At 40.2% G+C, this 17,859-nt stretch overlaps 1 long non-coding RNA gene across 2 annotated transcripts; it reads right to left on the reverse strand.

Moving 5' to 3' along the window:
• Positions 1-830: 830 nt before the first annotated feature.
• Positions 831-15,400, reverse strand: LOC143673070 (uncharacterized). Of its 2 annotated transcripts, none has more exons than XR_013170165.1 (3): positions 14,261-15,400; positions 13,485-13,614; positions 831-2,486 (listed from the first exon to the last, which is right to left on the reverse strand). It is a non-coding gene; the product is annotated as an uncharacterized LOC143673070 (long non-coding RNA). The 2 variants fall into 2 exon arrangements; XR_013170164.1 differs by having other exon boundaries at positions 13,485-13,623.
• Positions 15,401-17,859: the final 2,459 nt, after the last annotated feature.

Raw genomic sequence — 17,859 nt, forward strand, 5'->3', positions numbered from 1 at the left:
ATGTTAATTTCCCTTAAGCAAGTCTCTTCCACACCTCATTGTGCTTTATCTGCATATCTCAGCTTCTATTGAAGTTCCAGATCCTGAAAGCTCAAGTCTGCATTTCCTCATAGACTTGTGTCTGCAAGCTTTAGGTTAAACAATAACCTTTTAACTCCTACAGTGCCCCTCTATTATTGACTCTGTGCTAGATTCATGCCTTTAGTGTAGTTCCTTAAAGAACTTATTTCTATTTATAGTGTTAATTGGAAGCATACATAACTCTGTACAAGCCTTATCAATAATGATCACCTTCAATATGGAAATATTACTTATACACCCACTAATGAATTTCCTTCACCTCTATCAATTTCCTTACAAATAAATTCAACCATATTAGCTAATTGTTTACCCATCTCTGGGCTTTTGTGTTTATCTAGGTCCCCTAAATTCTATATTATAAACTTCTGGGCTTATCTTTGCCAAAGTCATAATAGTGAAATTATACAGTAGCTATCCCTTTGTGTCTGGTTTATTTCACTCATCTTTATGTCCTCAATGTTCATCCATGTTGTCATGTGCTTCAGGATCTCATTTCATCTTACTGCTGAATAAGATTCCATCATATGTATATATCATATTATTTTATCCACTCAACTGTTGATGGGCACTCAGATTGTTTCCATCTTTTGGCAGTTTTGGCAATGCCACTATAAACATCTGTTTGCAAATGTCTGTTTGTGTCACTGCTTTCAGCTTTTATGGGTATGTACTGAATAGTGGTACTGCCGGGTAACAGAGAAACTCATATTTAGTTTTCTGAGGAAATGTCAAAATATTTTCACAGCAACTGTACCATTATACATTCCCATCAGCAATGAATAAGTGTTCCATTTTCTCCACATCCTCTCCAACATTGAATGTTTCCTGTTTGTTTTATAGCAGCCATTCTTATAGGCATGAAGTGATGTTTCATTGTAGTCTTGATTTATATTTCTCTTATTTAGCAATGAAGATGAGCATCTCTTCATGTATTTTTTGCCATTTGTATTCACTCTTCAGAAAAATGTATATTCATAAATTCAGCTCATGTTATAATTGGGTTGTTTGTTCATCTGTTGTTGAGTTGTATGAATACTATGTATGCAGGACATCAAACCTTTATCCAATATGTGGTTTCCAAATAATTTTTTCCCATTGATGGGCTGTCACTTCACCTGCTGGAAAAACTCCTTTTAGGTACAGAAGTATTTGATTTGGGAGGCTCCCATTTATCTAGTTTTTCTTTCATTGCTTGTGCTTTCAGTGTAAAGTTTAAGAAACTACCTCCTATTAGTAAGTCATGAAGATGCTTCCTTATATTTTCTTCTCATTGTTTTATGGTTCTGGTTCTTATATTTAGATCTTTGATACACCTCTAGCTAGTTTTTGTAGAGGGTGTAAGGTAAGGGTCTTCTTTTATTCTTTGGACAAATGTTATCCAGTTCTCCCATGCCCATTTATTGAGAAGACTATTTTGTATTCAGTCTAGTGGATTTGGGTGCCATGTCAATGATCAATTGACCATAGATTTTTGTGGTCTGTCTCCACCCTCTTGATTTTATTTCATTGGTCAGTACTTATATCTTGTGCCAGTACTATGCTGTCTTGTTCACTGTGACAGTATAATACACTTTAAGATCAGGAAGTGTTGTGCCTCCCAATTTGTTTTTCATTTTTAGCTATCAATATCTATTTCCCTTCCAAATGAACTTGATAACTAATTTTTCCAAGTCTTCAAAGTATGTTGTTGGGATTTTGATTGGTATTGTGCTAAATCTGTAGACCAATTTGGGTAGAATTGACATCTTGACTACATTTACCCTTCCTATCTATGAATAGAGAATGTCTTTCCACTTATTTTGAACTTCTTTGATTACATTTAGCAGTGTTTTTCTATTTTTCTGTGTGCAGTTCCTTTACATACATAATTAAGTTTATTCCTAGATACTTGATTATTTTAGTTGTCATCTTGAATGAATTTTTTTCCTTAATTTTCTCCTCAGGTTATTACTTGTGTACTGACTTTTGAACATTAATCTTGTATCACAACACCTTACTGAGTTTATTGGCTCAAGAAGCTTTGCTGTAGATTTCTTAGTATTTTCCAAGTATAGTGTCATGTCATTTTCAAATAATGAAACCTTTACCTCTTCCTTTCCAGTTTGGATGCATTTATTTTTTTCCCTGTCTCATTGCTCTGTCTAAAACCTCTAGTACAATGTTGAATAATTGTGGTGACAGAGAGCATCCTTTTCTCTTTCCCAAAGGGGAAGGCTTCCAGTCTCTCACCATTGAGAATGATTTTAGCTATAGATTTTCATATATGCTCTGAACATATAAAGTAACTTCTGGTTTTAGCCCAAATTAGAAGGCCTCCAAGACATATTTCTTGATCTCTGAGTCCCATACCTCATCCTGGTGAGCTCAGGGCTGGTCAGGTAGATTTGTTGAAGGGTAAACAGCATCTAAAAGGCAACCACAAAGTAGTGCTTCTGAGTTTTAGAAGACCAACCTAAAACTGATGATAGCTCAGAAATGGGATTATGATATACTGTTAACTGAAAAAACAGGTTATAAGTCACCATTTTACCCAGTTTTTAACAGTGGTTTTCTCTGAGTGGAGGGAGTTGATATCATTCAATTTTAAGAATTATTTTCTGGATTTTTCTTCTCTGTACAAGAATGCTGTATTGCTTGATAAATGCAAATCTCTTCCCAGTGCTTAGAAATGTGCCAGGAAAAGCAAACAGCCATCAACACTAGTTAAATGAATGGATGGTTGCATTTTAACAAGTAGTAGACTGAATGTGTCCAAAAGCAATAAAATGCCTTTCTGAGGGAACAGCTAAAGTGTACAGGCAGGGGTTGTGATAGGGTGAAACTTACAGGTTTTCATTGTTAAATTTTTGAGGGGAAAAAGCTATGTGTGCCAATTTAAGGAGAGATGGTGAAACCCAGAGCTCTGATTCCAGAGTGTAAGTTATCTTTGCTCCCTACTCCCTTCCCCAAAAGTCCTGTGCTGTGTGGAATGGGAACATCTCTTTTTCCCCACAGTCCTCTGTTTCCTTTGGTATTGATAATACAATTCTGTAACAATAAGCTAAACTTTTGATAACAGCTTTATAGATTCATGTCACTTTATCATTATGGGGCCTGAGAAATTGTTTATTGTAAACAGTCTGCTAAGGTGGCCACCATAAGTACTTCCCGGTCTGAAGTTCTGGGGAAGCATGATACAGCATAGCTTATGTAGCCATGACATAGCACCTATTATGTAACTAATGATATAACATGCGTCCAATAATATATCCCATGAATGATGTCACTTGTTGGTAATTTTGCATGTGAGAGAGAGAGAGATGACAGAGATGAGAAAGAGAGAGAAAAAGCAGAACAAAGCAGAGAGAACAATTAAAGATGACTACTGTACCAGAGGTTCCTTCTGCTTTCTTTCAATTTGCTGCTGTTTCAGAGCAACAAAACCTTAAGATATGAACCTGACAGTGGTGTAGTGGGTAGAATGAGTGGTGGGTGGCCCCTCTGCCCCAGAGGAAGTCAGACCAGATAGGATGTGGCCCTCCACAAGCTTGTGGCATCCCATAGTGCTGTTTTGCTGCAGTGGTCTGCTCCAGAGGTTTTTAAATCATGTGAATCCCACCCCACAGCACAGTACAGTGGGGAAAGTGCCTTAATTTTCTTTAACCGTAATGTGGAAACAGCACAAGGATACACAAAAGCATAGGTCTGGAAACTACAGCAAAAGCAAAACACTGGAAACCAGGATTCAAGCCCTGGAAGAAAAGTGCTGGAGCTGCTTGAAAGAGAGGGAGTCAGAAGTGAGTTGGCACTGTCCCAAGGCAAGTACTCCTCCCTTGCTCCATGCCTGTCCCATGTGAAGTGGTGAGTCAAGCACAACCAGCCCTTGGCTCCAGGGTGTGGGCCTTTGCCCCTACACATCTGTTGACAGATGGCATATATGGCATACATGTCAGAAGAAACTCTGAGTTCTTGCCAAACAGGTATGGCAGAATGCTGTGAAGCTTACAGCTTGGTACTCTCAGAAAGCAAAACAGCCCAGTTAGGAACTGTAAAGTACAAGAATGGAGATGGAATACACCCAATAAAGCAAGGAGTGGAGCTGCCATCCAAATGAAAGCCACCCTGTGAGTGGAAAGGTGATGGCACACCCGGAAGCCCCACCAAGGCATCACAGTTTCAATGTGTATACTTTAATAGCCACGGGGGTAAATCAGAGACAATTAACTAAAAGCCTAATGAAGGTTTTTTTTTTAACTTTTTTATTGTATAGCATAACATATATACAAAGCAAAGAAATAAAAAAGCAAGAGTTTTCAAAGCACTCTTCAACATGTAGTTACAGAACAGATTCCACAGTTTGTCATGGGCTACCATATGATCCTTTCAGGTTTTTTCTTCTAGCTGCTCTAGGATACAGTAGACTAGAAGGCTTAAATAATTTTTTTATCATCAAAATTGAATTTTTTCCTTTTTTTGTGAAAAATAACATATTAACAAAACAACAAATTTCAAAGTACAGCACAACAATTAGTTGTAGGACATATTTCAGAATTTGACATGGGCTACAAGTCCACAATTTTAGGTTTTGCTTCTAGTTGGTTGAAGATACTAGGACTAAAAGAAATATCAAATTTGGGTGGGCCATAGTGGTTCAGCAGGCAGCATTCTCGCCTGCCATGCCAGAGACTTGGGTTTGATTCTCAATGCCTATCCATGCCAACAACAACAAAAAAAGAGTATCAACTTCACTGTATAACTCCACCATCCAATAAATTTTTATTTGCATTGTAAAAAGAATTGCCCCAGGAGCAGCAGTTCACTAAGCTAAAGGAAAAAAAAGCAGGCTGAGTCCCATCCCTTGCACTTACATGATTTTTTATGCCCATACAGCTGGGATGACATGAGTTGATTGTCACACTGGTTGCAGTCCCGATGGGTGGGAGAGATGGGAGACTGAAGGAACTTTCAAAATAGTAGTCTCCCTGCAATGTACAGTTTATCTTGACTGTAGTAGACACAAAGGCAAAATGCACTTCGTTGTATGGAAACCCAGACAGATCTGAAGGCCCTCTGACTTATACTGATGGATATGGAGGGTTCCCAGTCCCTGTGAAATAAACCACAATAATGACCTGACATTGGTTGTTTGTTGCCCTGAGCCCTGAAGTATTGTTAATGTGAGGCAATAGTGGTTGCCTAGAGGACACGAAGAAATTGGGCAAAGAATCCTAAAATTGGAAAAAGCTGGGATTGTGAAAGCAGCCCATAGTCCTTACAACTCCCTGGTTTGGCCTGTCCAAAAGCAGAACAGCACATGGAAAATGACTGTTGGTTACCATAAGCTTGGTAAAGTCACTCCTCCCATGCATTCTGTAAAATCATCAATGACTGATAAAATGAATCAACTGACTCTTTCCTTAGGACAGTACCATTATGTAATGGACTTGGTAAATGTGTTTTCCTCCACTGACCTGACTTTAGAGAGCCAGGACCATCTGCATTCACCTAGAAAGAGTAGCAATAGACATTTGTGGTGCTGCCATAGGGCTATATACATAGTCCTACTTTGTGCCACGGGTTGGTGGCTCAGGATTTGGCCACTTGGCAATATAAGGATACAGTGTCTTTATATTGTTATATAAATTATATTATGCTAGCCTCTGATTCTCTAACAGATCTAAAAGAAGCCACAGTCAGCCTATGCCGTGTATTATGTACTTATGGATGGGCGATCAATGAGGTCAAGGTCCAAGGGACTAGATTGTCTCTCATATTCATGGAAGTTGTATGGTCAGGTAAGACCAAAATAATTCCAGAGACTATTATAGCTAAGGTCCGAGTATATCCAATACTGACCATGGTAAAGTTGCTAGAAGCTTTTGTAGGCCTTTTGGTGTTCTGGAAGATGTTTGTCCCCCATTTGGCTCCTGTCTTGCATCCTTTGTATGTTTTAATGAAAAAAGGTACCCAAATGGGTTGGGAAGAAGATCAAGAGCAGGTGTGTACCACAGATAAAAGGGCAGTGGCTCAAGCCAAGTGCTACAGGTGATGGATAAGGCAGTCCCTTTCCACCTGGATGTGACCCTGGTCAAGTAGTGATCTTGGAGAATTTCAGTTAAGAACAGAGACCATCAGGACTTAGAAATAGGGTAGATATTGGGTAATTAGAGCTGAAGGGATACAGATTGTGCAACAGGACTGATTGTAAAAATTAAAAAATGGATAGCACAATACTACCTAACTGTAATACAATGATGTTAGTACACTGAATGCATAGAAACCCAATGGGAGGATGATGGAGGAGTAGGGCTGGGGGCACAAATAAAATCAGAAGGAAAGATAGATGATAAAGACTGAGATGGTATAACCTAGGAATACCTAGAGTATATAATGATAATGACTAAATGTATAAATTTAAAAATGTTTTAGCATGAGGAAGAACAAAGGAATATTAATACTGCAAGGTGTCAAAAATAGATGGTAATTCATACTTAAAGCTTTAACTTATGTGTGAGACTAAAGCAAAAAATGTTTATTTGGCACAAAATCTATATTTTGACTAGTGCATCTCCTAAAATAACTTATGTGGACAGTTTAATTGAGCACCATAAGTACATGGAACCTTGAATGGGGCATGTGATTTTGTAGGTTTGTCCACAGTGATGCCTAATAAATCCTAGGTGATTTGAACAGTGAATAAGAAGTATTTGCAAAATCCCTTGGGGAATGGTGAGAAAGGGGGAAAATTCAGTTTCCCTATGTGGAGAATTCCTGATATTCTCGCAAGCAATGCAGACAGCCAAAGCAATGGGCTGAGGCCTCAATCTTGAAGTTTGTTCTTATGAAATTTATCCCCACAATGGATAGGCTAAGCCTACTTAAAATTAGGCCTAAAGGGCAGGCCACAGTGGCTCAGCAGGCAAGAATGCTTGCCTGTGATGCCAGAGGACCCGGGTTCATTTCCCGGTGCCTGCCCATGTAAAAAAAAAAAAAAATTAGGCCTAAGAGTCATCCCCAGAAAACCTCTTTTGTTGCTCAGATGTGACCTCTCTCTCTCTCTCTCTCTCTCTCTCTTAGCCAACATGACAAGCAAACTCACTGCCCTTCCCCTATCTATGTGGGACATGACTCACCTTCTTGGCAACATGGCACAGATATCCTTCCTGGCAACATGGTGTAAACCTTCCTGGCAACGTGGCACAGAAATCCTAGAATGAGCTGGGACTCAGCATCAAGAGATTGAGAAAACCTTGTTGACCAAAAGTGGGAAGAAAGAAATGAGGCAAAATAAAGTGTCAATGTCTGAGAGATTTCAAACAGAGTTGAGAGGTTATCCTGGAGGTTATTCTTACACATTATATAGGTATCACCTTTTTAGTTAAGGTATAATGAAGAGGCTGGAGGGAAGTGTCTGAAAATGTAGAGCTGTGTTCCAGTAGCCAAGTTTCTTGAAGATGATTGCATAGTGATATAGCTTTTGCAGTGTGACTGTGTCTGATGCTCCTTCTATCTACCTTACGGACAGATGAGTAAAACATATGGATTAAAATAAATAAATAATAGGGGGAACAAGTGTTAAAATAAATTTAATAGATTGAAATGTTAGTGATCAACGAAAGGGAGGGAAAGGGGCATGGTATGTATGAATTTTTTTCTTTTCTTTTTATTTATTTTTCTGAATTGATATAAATGTTCTAAGAAATGATCATGATAAATATGCAATATGTGATGATATTGTGAGTTATTGATTATATATCAAGAATGGAATGATCATATGGTAAGAATGTTCGTTTATGTTGTTATGCTTTTAAAAATTACAGAATAAAAAATAAAGAAAGTCACACTCCTGGGACTTTTGGGGATGACTAGGGACACTCTTTTACAGTATCAAAAAAGGCAATAGCACAGCACTATTGCAAAGCACTACAAGTTGTGGATAAGGAAGTTCCTTTCCATTGAATGTGACAGCCCATGAAATAGGCCTTAACTGGGAACTCTGGTATTACCAGAGCAGACACATGATTCTCATAAGATTTTGGTCCCAGTTATGGAAGGGAGTAGAGATAAGATACTCCCCCATTGAGTAGCAAATAACTTCTTTCTATGTTTTCCTGCAAACGAGTGAGTTCAATACAGGCCTATAATGAAAGACCAGGAGAAATTGCAAGTGATAGTGGTAACCCTCCCATTGGATGGCAGTGATTTTGCAGTCCAGGATTGGACCAAAGGTCTTGATATACAGGAGACACAGTAGTCCCATATAAACCACAAGCTGTGGAAATAATTGAAAGGTAAGAAAGGCCTCTTGACAGAGGAGATTTGGGCTTTGGTCCCAGAGGAGCTGACATTGAAGGGGTGGGCTATGCTGATTGCCTACTGATGACCACTTATTAAATAAACAGCTTCAGCACATAGGCTACTTCCCTTTGACTTTATAATAAGGGATGAGCCTTGCCCTTGCACATACAAGTGGAAAGAAGTGATGTGTTGAAAAGACCCCATGTGTGGGAAAGAAGGTTACTATTACCAGACCCCTGTGTTTTGTAAGGAGGGACAGCAGATGAATGGACATGGCCATGGAAAATACCAACTGAAGCCCCTTCCTTGCTGCTATGTCTTTTCCCTTGGGATGATGGCATAACCTAAGGTTTGCAGATGAAAACTTGGATTGAGGGGTGGCCAGCTCCTGTACATGTATCCCTTCCTGATGATGAGGAAGGTTCTTTGCTTTGAGAAACTTATGTCTTGTATCCTTGCTGTGCTAGCATGGCCCAAGAGGACCTGGTTTGGTACTCCCATCTGGGGCAAAGACCCCTGGCTGCCAGTATTCTTTTGCAGAATGAGCAGGTGGCCTATGTTAGGCCTGAGGGATGAAATTTGACTCAAATGGTTCCTAAAGCTTTATTATCTCTCCAACCCAGTTTATTTAAGCTAACAGCTTGGTGGAATGGGTGCACACCTACACAAAGGTCCACAACATCTCTCATTGCTGGGTGTATGCTGAACTTCCAGCAGATGGAGCTGAAATGCTCCCATGACAGTTAGCACCATCCACTGAACAGAACTGGACATGGCTAGAATGAGATAATTACACTTCTTCGTCTTGGAAAGAAGTATGGCAAGCAGTTGATGCTTTGGTCATCTGGGACATGGACAATTCTCCTGTCCCTCTTTTTGGATATGCCATCCAAAGTGGTTGAGGATGCTTGTGGCTGAACATTTAGGTTTAAAAGCAAAGCACCATGGTGCATTGAGCAACACTGGGGAGTCCTCATCAATTGGCTGGGTGGACTTCTAGTCTTTTTGTGAATGGATCATCGCATCTACAGCTCCCAAAAAGTGTTAGGATAGGGGATGCCCATCTATAGGGACTGATCAGCTCCTTAAGGGATATATATGAGTTTGTGAACAATATGGGTGGCCCTACTTATTGTCCTCACCCTACCGAGGAGGGCCTGATATCTCCTTTTTCCAAGGCCTCCAGAGCTCTGGAGCCCTGATTCTCTGAGTTTCATGTTAGAGGCAAAGATATTTTTCATGTCTGATGTCTCACTTTTAGTCTGTGTTTTTTTTTCAAAAATCAGAAAATTGTTTGATTCAACCTTCAACTACAACTACTCTCTGCCTCACCTGTATCACCCACTTCTGAATGGGACAAGGCACATAATAAGGCAAAGTAAGTGTCTGCTGAATGAATGGGTGAAACAAAAATGGAAGGAAGGAAAGGAAGGAGAAAGGGGAGAAGGAGGAAGAAAGAAAGATGAAGGGAGGAGGAAGGAGAGAGAAATATGCTGTACTGAGTGAAGTTGATATACATAGGGTTGATTGACACCCTGTCCACCAATGATGCAAAACATGCTCATTCACCCTGGTCATGGAATCATAGAGACTCAGGACTGGTCACTCAAAGACTCTTGAATCCAGCTCATCTGATATTGACAGTCCTTTATGGCCAATTCCTTCACATACACTGGGAAACCACAAAGCCCCATTTGTGCAACTCCAATGGTGCAGACTCTCTCACTCAAAGACAAACCCTTCCATCTTACTAAGTCAGTAATGCCCAGTATTTTGGAAAAGCCCTAGCTTTTCAGGTAGGCAGTTCTGGGAGAAAATTCCAGCACTTCTCCTTACCAGTGGTATGGGCCCTGCTCTCCTCATTCTTAGCAATGGATGTAATGACTCCCTCCCAGGCTGCTTTGAGGTTTAGATGTCATAGATTAAAGGGCCATGGAGGTACAGGATGAGCATTGCTGCTCTTTTCCCACCCCTTCACTGCTTTTGAACAGCTCTGACTGAAAAATAGCTTCTCTTTTGGTCAAGCTCAAACAGGGCCACCTCTGGTTGGATTTCTAGTCCTTAGAGCATGGAGCCTGTCTGCCTCTCTGTCCCCAGAGTGTCTTTGCTCAGCCCTTCTCCAGACTGAACAGCTGTTAGTTCTGCTGTCACTCAGAGGATTTTCCATCCATTCTCTAGGCCTTAGCATGGTGCATGTCATGGCCAGCCAGGTTGGTACGCCTGGCCTCCCGCTGGGGTTGGGATGTTAGCATTTTCTTGATGTGGGGCCTCTGACCACACAGTGAACTGTAGCACCCTTTCTGGTAACCAGTCATCAGAGCAGATACTGACATCTGGCCCTGTGACCAGACTCGAATTTCTGTACTGTGTGAAGGGTAATACAAAGAACTGCACCTTTGTCTAGAATGACTCAGCTGCCCTGCAGAGCTGCCAGCCTTTTTTAGGGCCTGATGTGAAGAAGCCTGGAGAACAAACCCTTCCATACTATCCCTGACTGCTAGTAAATCACGTGGCTCCAGGGCTCAGGGGATCCATGGTCTCAGGGTGGTCACTTGTGAAGCAAGGGTCAAACAGCTCAGAACCATAAGCACTGCCCACAGTCACAGCATCCAGCCCCCTGTTGGAAAGTGTCTTCATGAGTCTGCCTCCCCCATGAGATGGGGACCTTTTTGAGCATGAGACCCTTTCCATTCATCTCTGTATGGCCAGATCCTTGTCCAATATCAGGCTGTAGTAATTGCTCACTAATGGCTAAGGTCACCCAACTGGACAGATTGAAATCTGACATTTCTTAAGGTCCTTTGATGTATCAAGCTGTGTTCCAACAGCCATAATCTATTAACTTATTTCCACCTTCCAGCAATCTTATGAGTGAGGTACTCTTATCACCCCAATTCCCAGATGAGGAAACTGAGGTACCAGATGACCAAAAGCCTTGTCTACTCTTAAACAGCTAGCAACTGGGGGTCAAGGGGACTAGGACTTGAACCCTGTCAATGTGGGCAATTGTATAAGTTCTCTCCTACTATACAATTCTTCAGCATAATTTTCAGCTTCTATGACAGAGGCAATTTGATGTTCTTCAGAACAAAGACAGGGGAATCATATGGGCTTGTGAAGGTGTGAGGATGAATTTCTGAAATCCATTATGCACTGCTTTCACAATTCTATGGGAGGAGGCAAATGCTTTGAAAAATTAAATCATGATGAAATAATAGGCTTTCTTGAGGAGAGGAGTGAATGGCATATAGATGAAACAAGATTTGCCATGTGTTGACTACTATAGAATTTACTTTAATTTAATAAAAATAATAGAAATGACAGCTATCAGGTATCAAATATTTACCATGTGGTAGACATTGGGCTAACTTCCTTATAATCATTATCTCTTGTATCCCTTTAACAACTCTTCAACATGTGTTGTCATTCCCACTATATAGATGGGGAAACAGGCTCAGGGGAGTTAAGAAAAGCCACAAGTCCCTGAGCTAGTGGTGGCAAAGCTGAAATTTGAAACCTTCTTAATATTTCTTAAACAGGAAAAATACTCCAAGACTAATTTACATAAAGATATTTATGGAGGCTCCATGTCTGCGGTTCTGAGAGGGGAGGGTGACCCCTACCCTGCATTGGTCAAACAAATCTGTATGTCAAGCTCAGATGCTGAACAGCCCTACCATGTGAAAAGGAACATGATAGTGTAGACTGTGCTCATGGAGATGAGCAGGCTGGAGAAGAGGTCCTGGATGGAGGAATGGAGGTCCTTAGCTTGGTCAGGACTTCAAATGAATGTTGAAGGCACAGAAGGCACGCATGGCACATGCAATATCAAGGGCTGGGCTGTGTTCTCTGAGCCCAGACTTCTGTTCTGATTTCAGACCCGTTGTGTCATTTGCCTGACTCCTGGTCATCCCTTTTTGGGATGGGAACATAAACATCCTAAGTTCAAAATGTCCCAACTGTATGCACCCATAAAACTGCTTCTCCTTTGGAGTATCCTCATCTCAGGTATGACATGACTGTTCACCCATTAGTCTAAGCTAGAAACCCAGAGTCAACCTCAACTTCTTCCTCTCCAGTTGACCTCCACATCAAGCCCAGTCAATTCAAACTTTCCTGTGTCTGCCATATCCACCCACATCTCTCCATCCCCATAGCTTCCACCTAGTCCTGTGCCTCAATTATTGCATAGCCTCCCACCTGTTCTCACACCTTCAGAATTTCCCCCTCCAGTCCATTCTCCAACTTTTGACCAGTGGAACATTCCTAACATCCATATCTGACTTTGTTTCCTGTTTCCTCCTTAGCTTTTCCCTCTATCTCCCAGCCCAAGGAGCCCAAACTGCAGAGAAGTAAAAGAAGAAAACTATTCTCATGATCTACAGTTTAATGTCCACTTTCCCCTCTCTGTCTGCCTATCATTAATGCTGCCCCTCTGGTCTTTTTCCTGCCAAATATCTTTTACTATCCTCTAATCTCAGGCACCTCCTTTCACTAGCCTTTCTTGTTATGCCTGCCTGGGTTATTATGTCCTCTTTTGTTTTTTTCCTCCATATTATCCCTCAGTGTTTGGAACAGATGTAATATGACAAATGAGGATGAAAGTTCCATTTCTTAATATATTGGAATAACACTTTCACTTCTTGGGTCATGAATTTTTAAAGGGTTAGTATGAGTTCTTAATTTCCAACATCTGGAATTCTGTCTACATTTTTGTCCTCATATGAACCTCACAAATCTGTGGGTTATGTAGGACAGCACTTACTAGACTTATTTTAGAGAAGAAGAAACAGACTCTGCATTTAAGATTTGCTGTAAACTGTAGAAACAGTACATGACAGAACTAGAATTCAAAATAAGCCCTGTATACCAAACCGGACTCTTTCCTCTCTACTCCATGGCTTCAAACTAAAGACAAACAGAAATCTATTCACTGACTTGGAAGCCCAATGTTCAGGTTCAGGATCCCCATGCACAGTACTTTCCTGTTTGCAAGACCATTTACAGATTAGCCATACCATACCTTTCTACCAATGTCTATTAATCAGCAACCTCAAAGAAGAAAGTTTCCAGGAGCATGTGGTCATCCAGCATGCTCAGTCTCTGGCCTAACTCTCAATACTCACCTTGCCCTGCTGCATGCACCTTGGTGTGGAAACACTGCAGCTCCAGCGAGCAATACACTGGCAAAGGAAGTTTCATAGACTCTTTCTTTGGGATCCTCTTGGATCTTGGTTATAACTGCTTCTGATTATCCTGGTTTTCCTCACAGCACCCGATAAAAAAGAGGAAAAATAAGAATCCAGTCAAAGATTTACTGGTGAAATGAAAACAGTGCCCTCATCCTCATTTAAGAGCACTGCTTGTTATTCTTCTGGTCTTCCACCTATTGGCATGCTGTTAAACCAAGAATTTTTCCTTATTTCCTCCCCCCTGAGCTCTTGCTGTCTCTTTGAACCTCTGTTTTGGGCACTGGAACCCATAAGCTACCAGAGCTCTGTCCACCTGCTGAGACTCCTTTGGCTTCTTTAAAAATTACCTCAGACAGTAAACTAGCACATTACCTCAATGCAATAAACTACAACCACTGACTTCAGGATTCTCGTCTGAAATGAAGCTGCCCATTTGCTGGGAGAAGGGGCAAGAGATGAGTTCAAACCTAAAGCTACACATGTGGCAGTCTGGTCAGCTCCCGACCAGGGATTCCTGATTCTCTTGCATAAAGTCAGGCTGTTGCTAGGAAGACCCTGCCCAGGCAGGGGCTATATTCTCTCACATCCCTGTTCACCTGTCCCCATATATAGGAGCAAACATAAGACTAGGTCCCCTCACTGGAATGTAAGCAGATGTTATATGAGTTACTTCTGAGTCAAGGTAATTAAGAAGATTGTGTGTTTTCTACCTTCTCTTTCTCCATGCACTGGATGGACTCCAAGGCCCTGGGGGAAGTGGGATTCCAAGATGAAAGGAGTCTGGGTCCCTGAGTCACTGTGTAGAGAAAGCTCTCCTCTACAAACACTGTCTTCTCTGTGGGCTGATCTGTGAGGAAAAATGAAGTTGAATCTTAATCAGCTAGTGAAGGGTGGGGCTATTTGCCACAGCTGCAGTTACTCTGGTTAGCACCATACAGAATGTAGAGCACTCACAAATATCATGTGGTCCATGTCCTTTATTGTAAGGATAAGATATCTGAGTCTTAAGGAAGGGTGGTGTATTAATAGGATTGGCCTGTTCTCACAAAGTTGGCCTTACCCATAGAATTGTTGCCAGAGATTCCTTCAACATTAGCAACCATTCTGATGCCTAAGAACACTCTGTCTCACACCACTGCTGACTGGACCATGGTTAGGGCTGAGGCCAAGAACAACCAACCATAGCCATTATACATTTTGGGGGTTATTTGTTGTAGCAACTAGTACCCATCCTAATCCTTGTACCTTTCTTACAATCTACTCTGCTACTCCTTCAGTTCCAACCCTAATCACTCCCTTTCCACAATGTCACAGGATTTCTAAGGACTCTACCAGCCTCTATACTCCATGCTCAATGCAGAGATGCATCTTCTGAAAGCCCAGCACTCCAATTCTGTCATGCACCTGCTGAGCATCCTTCTGTGGTTCTGCATTCCCTTCCCTAGTATTCCAAATCTCCAAAGAAGTGGCCTCAACATTCTTTTGCAGCCCAATCTCTGTTGGTTTCCTGCACACAACTTACTTGCCCATCTTAAAAAAAGTCTTTAATATTATCCTGATTCTTTAGGTAGTGAGGAACAGAGATCCACTCAAGTTGTCTTGAGTTAAAAGGGTTTCTGATGATATCCATTGAAGGGCTGAATTCAACCTGGGAAAGCTTGGGAATTGTAGCCTCCTTTAAGAATGGCTGGTTACTCTCTTCCCTGCGCAAGGGCTCTCTCACCCTTGGACTCTGCACTTTTGCTCCAATATCCTCTTTATGGCCCAGTCACTTTCCTTCTTATGGTTTCTGTTGTCTCATGGCTTTGCCTTGCCACTGTCCTGACTACTTCATAGTGCTTGTTGGTTTGTAGCTGCTTTTACTCCTTATTCTGGTTTGAAAGGATTTATGAACCTAGTGCAAAGGCAACTGTTTCTTCTAATCCATATTCAGTACTGTATGTTGGAAAGTTTAATTAGGATATCTCCATGGAGATGTGACTCAGTCAAATGTGGATATTAAACTTGAGTAGACGGAGACATGACTCCACCCATTTGGGTGAGTCTTGATTAGTTGTCTGAAGCCCTATAAAAGAGGAAACATTTTGGAGAAAGATGGAGATTCAGAGAGAGCAGAGAAGAATGACTGAGGCATGAGAAAACCATGAGAGTGAATTCCACAGAACCATGAAGCAGAGAGTCCACCAGCCAGTGGCCATTGGAGATGAAGAAGGAAAATGCCTCCAGGAGCTGGGTAGAGGAAGCTAGCAGATGATGCCATTTTTGCCATGTGCTCTTCCAGCTGAGAGAGAAACCCTGACCATGTTTGCCATATGCCTTTCCACTTGATAGAGAAACCCTGAACTTCATCAGCCTTCTGGAATCAAAATATCTCTCCCTGGATGCCTTAGATTGAACAATTTTATTGACTTGCTTTAATTGGGACATTTCCATGGTTTAAGAACTGTTAACTTGCAACTTATTAAATTCCTCTTTTTAAAGCCATTCCATTTTCAGTATATTGTATTCTGGCAGCTAGAAAACTAGAACACTCCTCTATATGATTTAAAAGCAAATGTGGGAAAAAATCATTAAAATATATGATAGTAAGCACACAGTATACAAATATGTAATCTGGGGCAATAACATTATAAAGAGGGGGGACAGGGTTAGACAGGAGTAGAGTACCTGTAAATTACTGAAACTAAGTTTATATTATTCAAACTATTATTATTATTATAAGATGTCAGTTGAAATCACAAAAGCAATCACCAATAAAATAACCAAAAGATACACAGAAAAAGAAAGAAGAAGGGAACCAAAATATATATTACAGAAATCAACAAAATAAAAAAAAGCAGTAATTGTGTAATCAAGGAACAAAAAAACATATAAGACATACAGAAAACAAATAGCTAAGTGGCATTCATAAATCTTTCCTTACTGAGAATTACATTAAATGTGAATGGACTAAACTCTCCTTTTAAAAGGCACAGATTGACAGATTGGACAAAATTACATAGGTCATCTGTATGTTGTCTATGAGACCCACTTTACATACCAAAACACATAGAGGTTGAAGGTAAAAAGATGGAAAGATATATTCCAGGAAAATAGTAACCAAAAAGAGATGGATTTACTATATTATTGTCAGACAGATTACACTTCAAGTCAACAAATGTTACAGGAGACCAAGAAGGATGTGATATATTGAAAAAAAGTTTCAACTCATCAAGAAGATATGAGAATTATAAACATATATGCAAATACCAATGAGTCCAAAAATAAATAAAACAAAAATTGATAGAATTGTAGGGAGCAATAGATAGTTCTAAATAATAGAGATTTCAATATATCACTTGGAATAACTGATAGAACTTCAAGACAGAGGATCAATAAGGAAACAGAGGACTGGAAAAAGAACAGATATTAGTTATATCTGACAGACATGTATAGAGCATGCTATTCTACAACAGCTGAATATGCATTCTTCTTGAGTGCATGTAGATCATTCTTCAGGATAGGTCATATATTGGGCCCTAAATCAAATCTAAATAAATTTAAAAATATATTTATCTATACTCCACAAAAGGAATCAATAAAATAAGGAACAGTAGAAAATTTACAAATACTTGGAAGTTAAACAACTAATGTGTCAAAAAAAGAGATCACAAGAGAAATTAGAAAATATACATGAATAAAAAATACGTATCCATGGGATGCAAGGTAGACAGTGCTCAGTTTAAAGCAGTAAATACTCATCATAAAAAGGAATACCACAAATTAATAAATTAGCATACCTAGAAAAAAAAAGAACTAAAGCCAAAGTAAGCAGGAGAATTAATAGATTAGGGATAAATGAAATTGAGACTAGAAAAAAGAGTAGATAACCAACATAATTAAAAGTTGGTTCCTTGAAATGTTAAATAAAATTGATAAACTTTTACCTAGAATGGCAAATAAAATAAGTGAAAGGGCCAAATAAGAATAATCAGAAATGAAACAAGCCATCACAGGGGTGAAAATCTCCCTGGCAGCATGGGAGTTGCCTCTTGAGATCAACAATGTTATCCTAAGCAAAAGCAGGCAAAGAAGTGTAGCAACTAAAGTATCAGTGTCTGAGAGAATTGCAATAGAGTTGAGAGGCTAGACCCTGGAAGTCACTCTTATGCAAGCTTCAATCAGACATTGCTACCTACCACAACTTGTCAAACCCAACCCAAACCATTCCTCCCCATCTGAAAGAACACCTAAGGCATTATATAAGATTTTACAAAACTGCATGCACTAGGGTAACTTTACAGAAGCCTACAACTTCCAGATGGGTCCC

Source organism: Tamandua tetradactyla, unplaced genomic scaffold, assembly GCF_023851605.1.
Source record: "Tamandua tetradactyla isolate mTamTet1 unplaced genomic scaffold, mTamTet1.pri scaffold_109_ctg1, whole genome shotgun sequence".
Taxonomy (NCBI): Eukaryota; Metazoa; Chordata; class Mammalia; order Pilosa; family Myrmecophagidae; genus Tamandua; species Tamandua tetradactyla.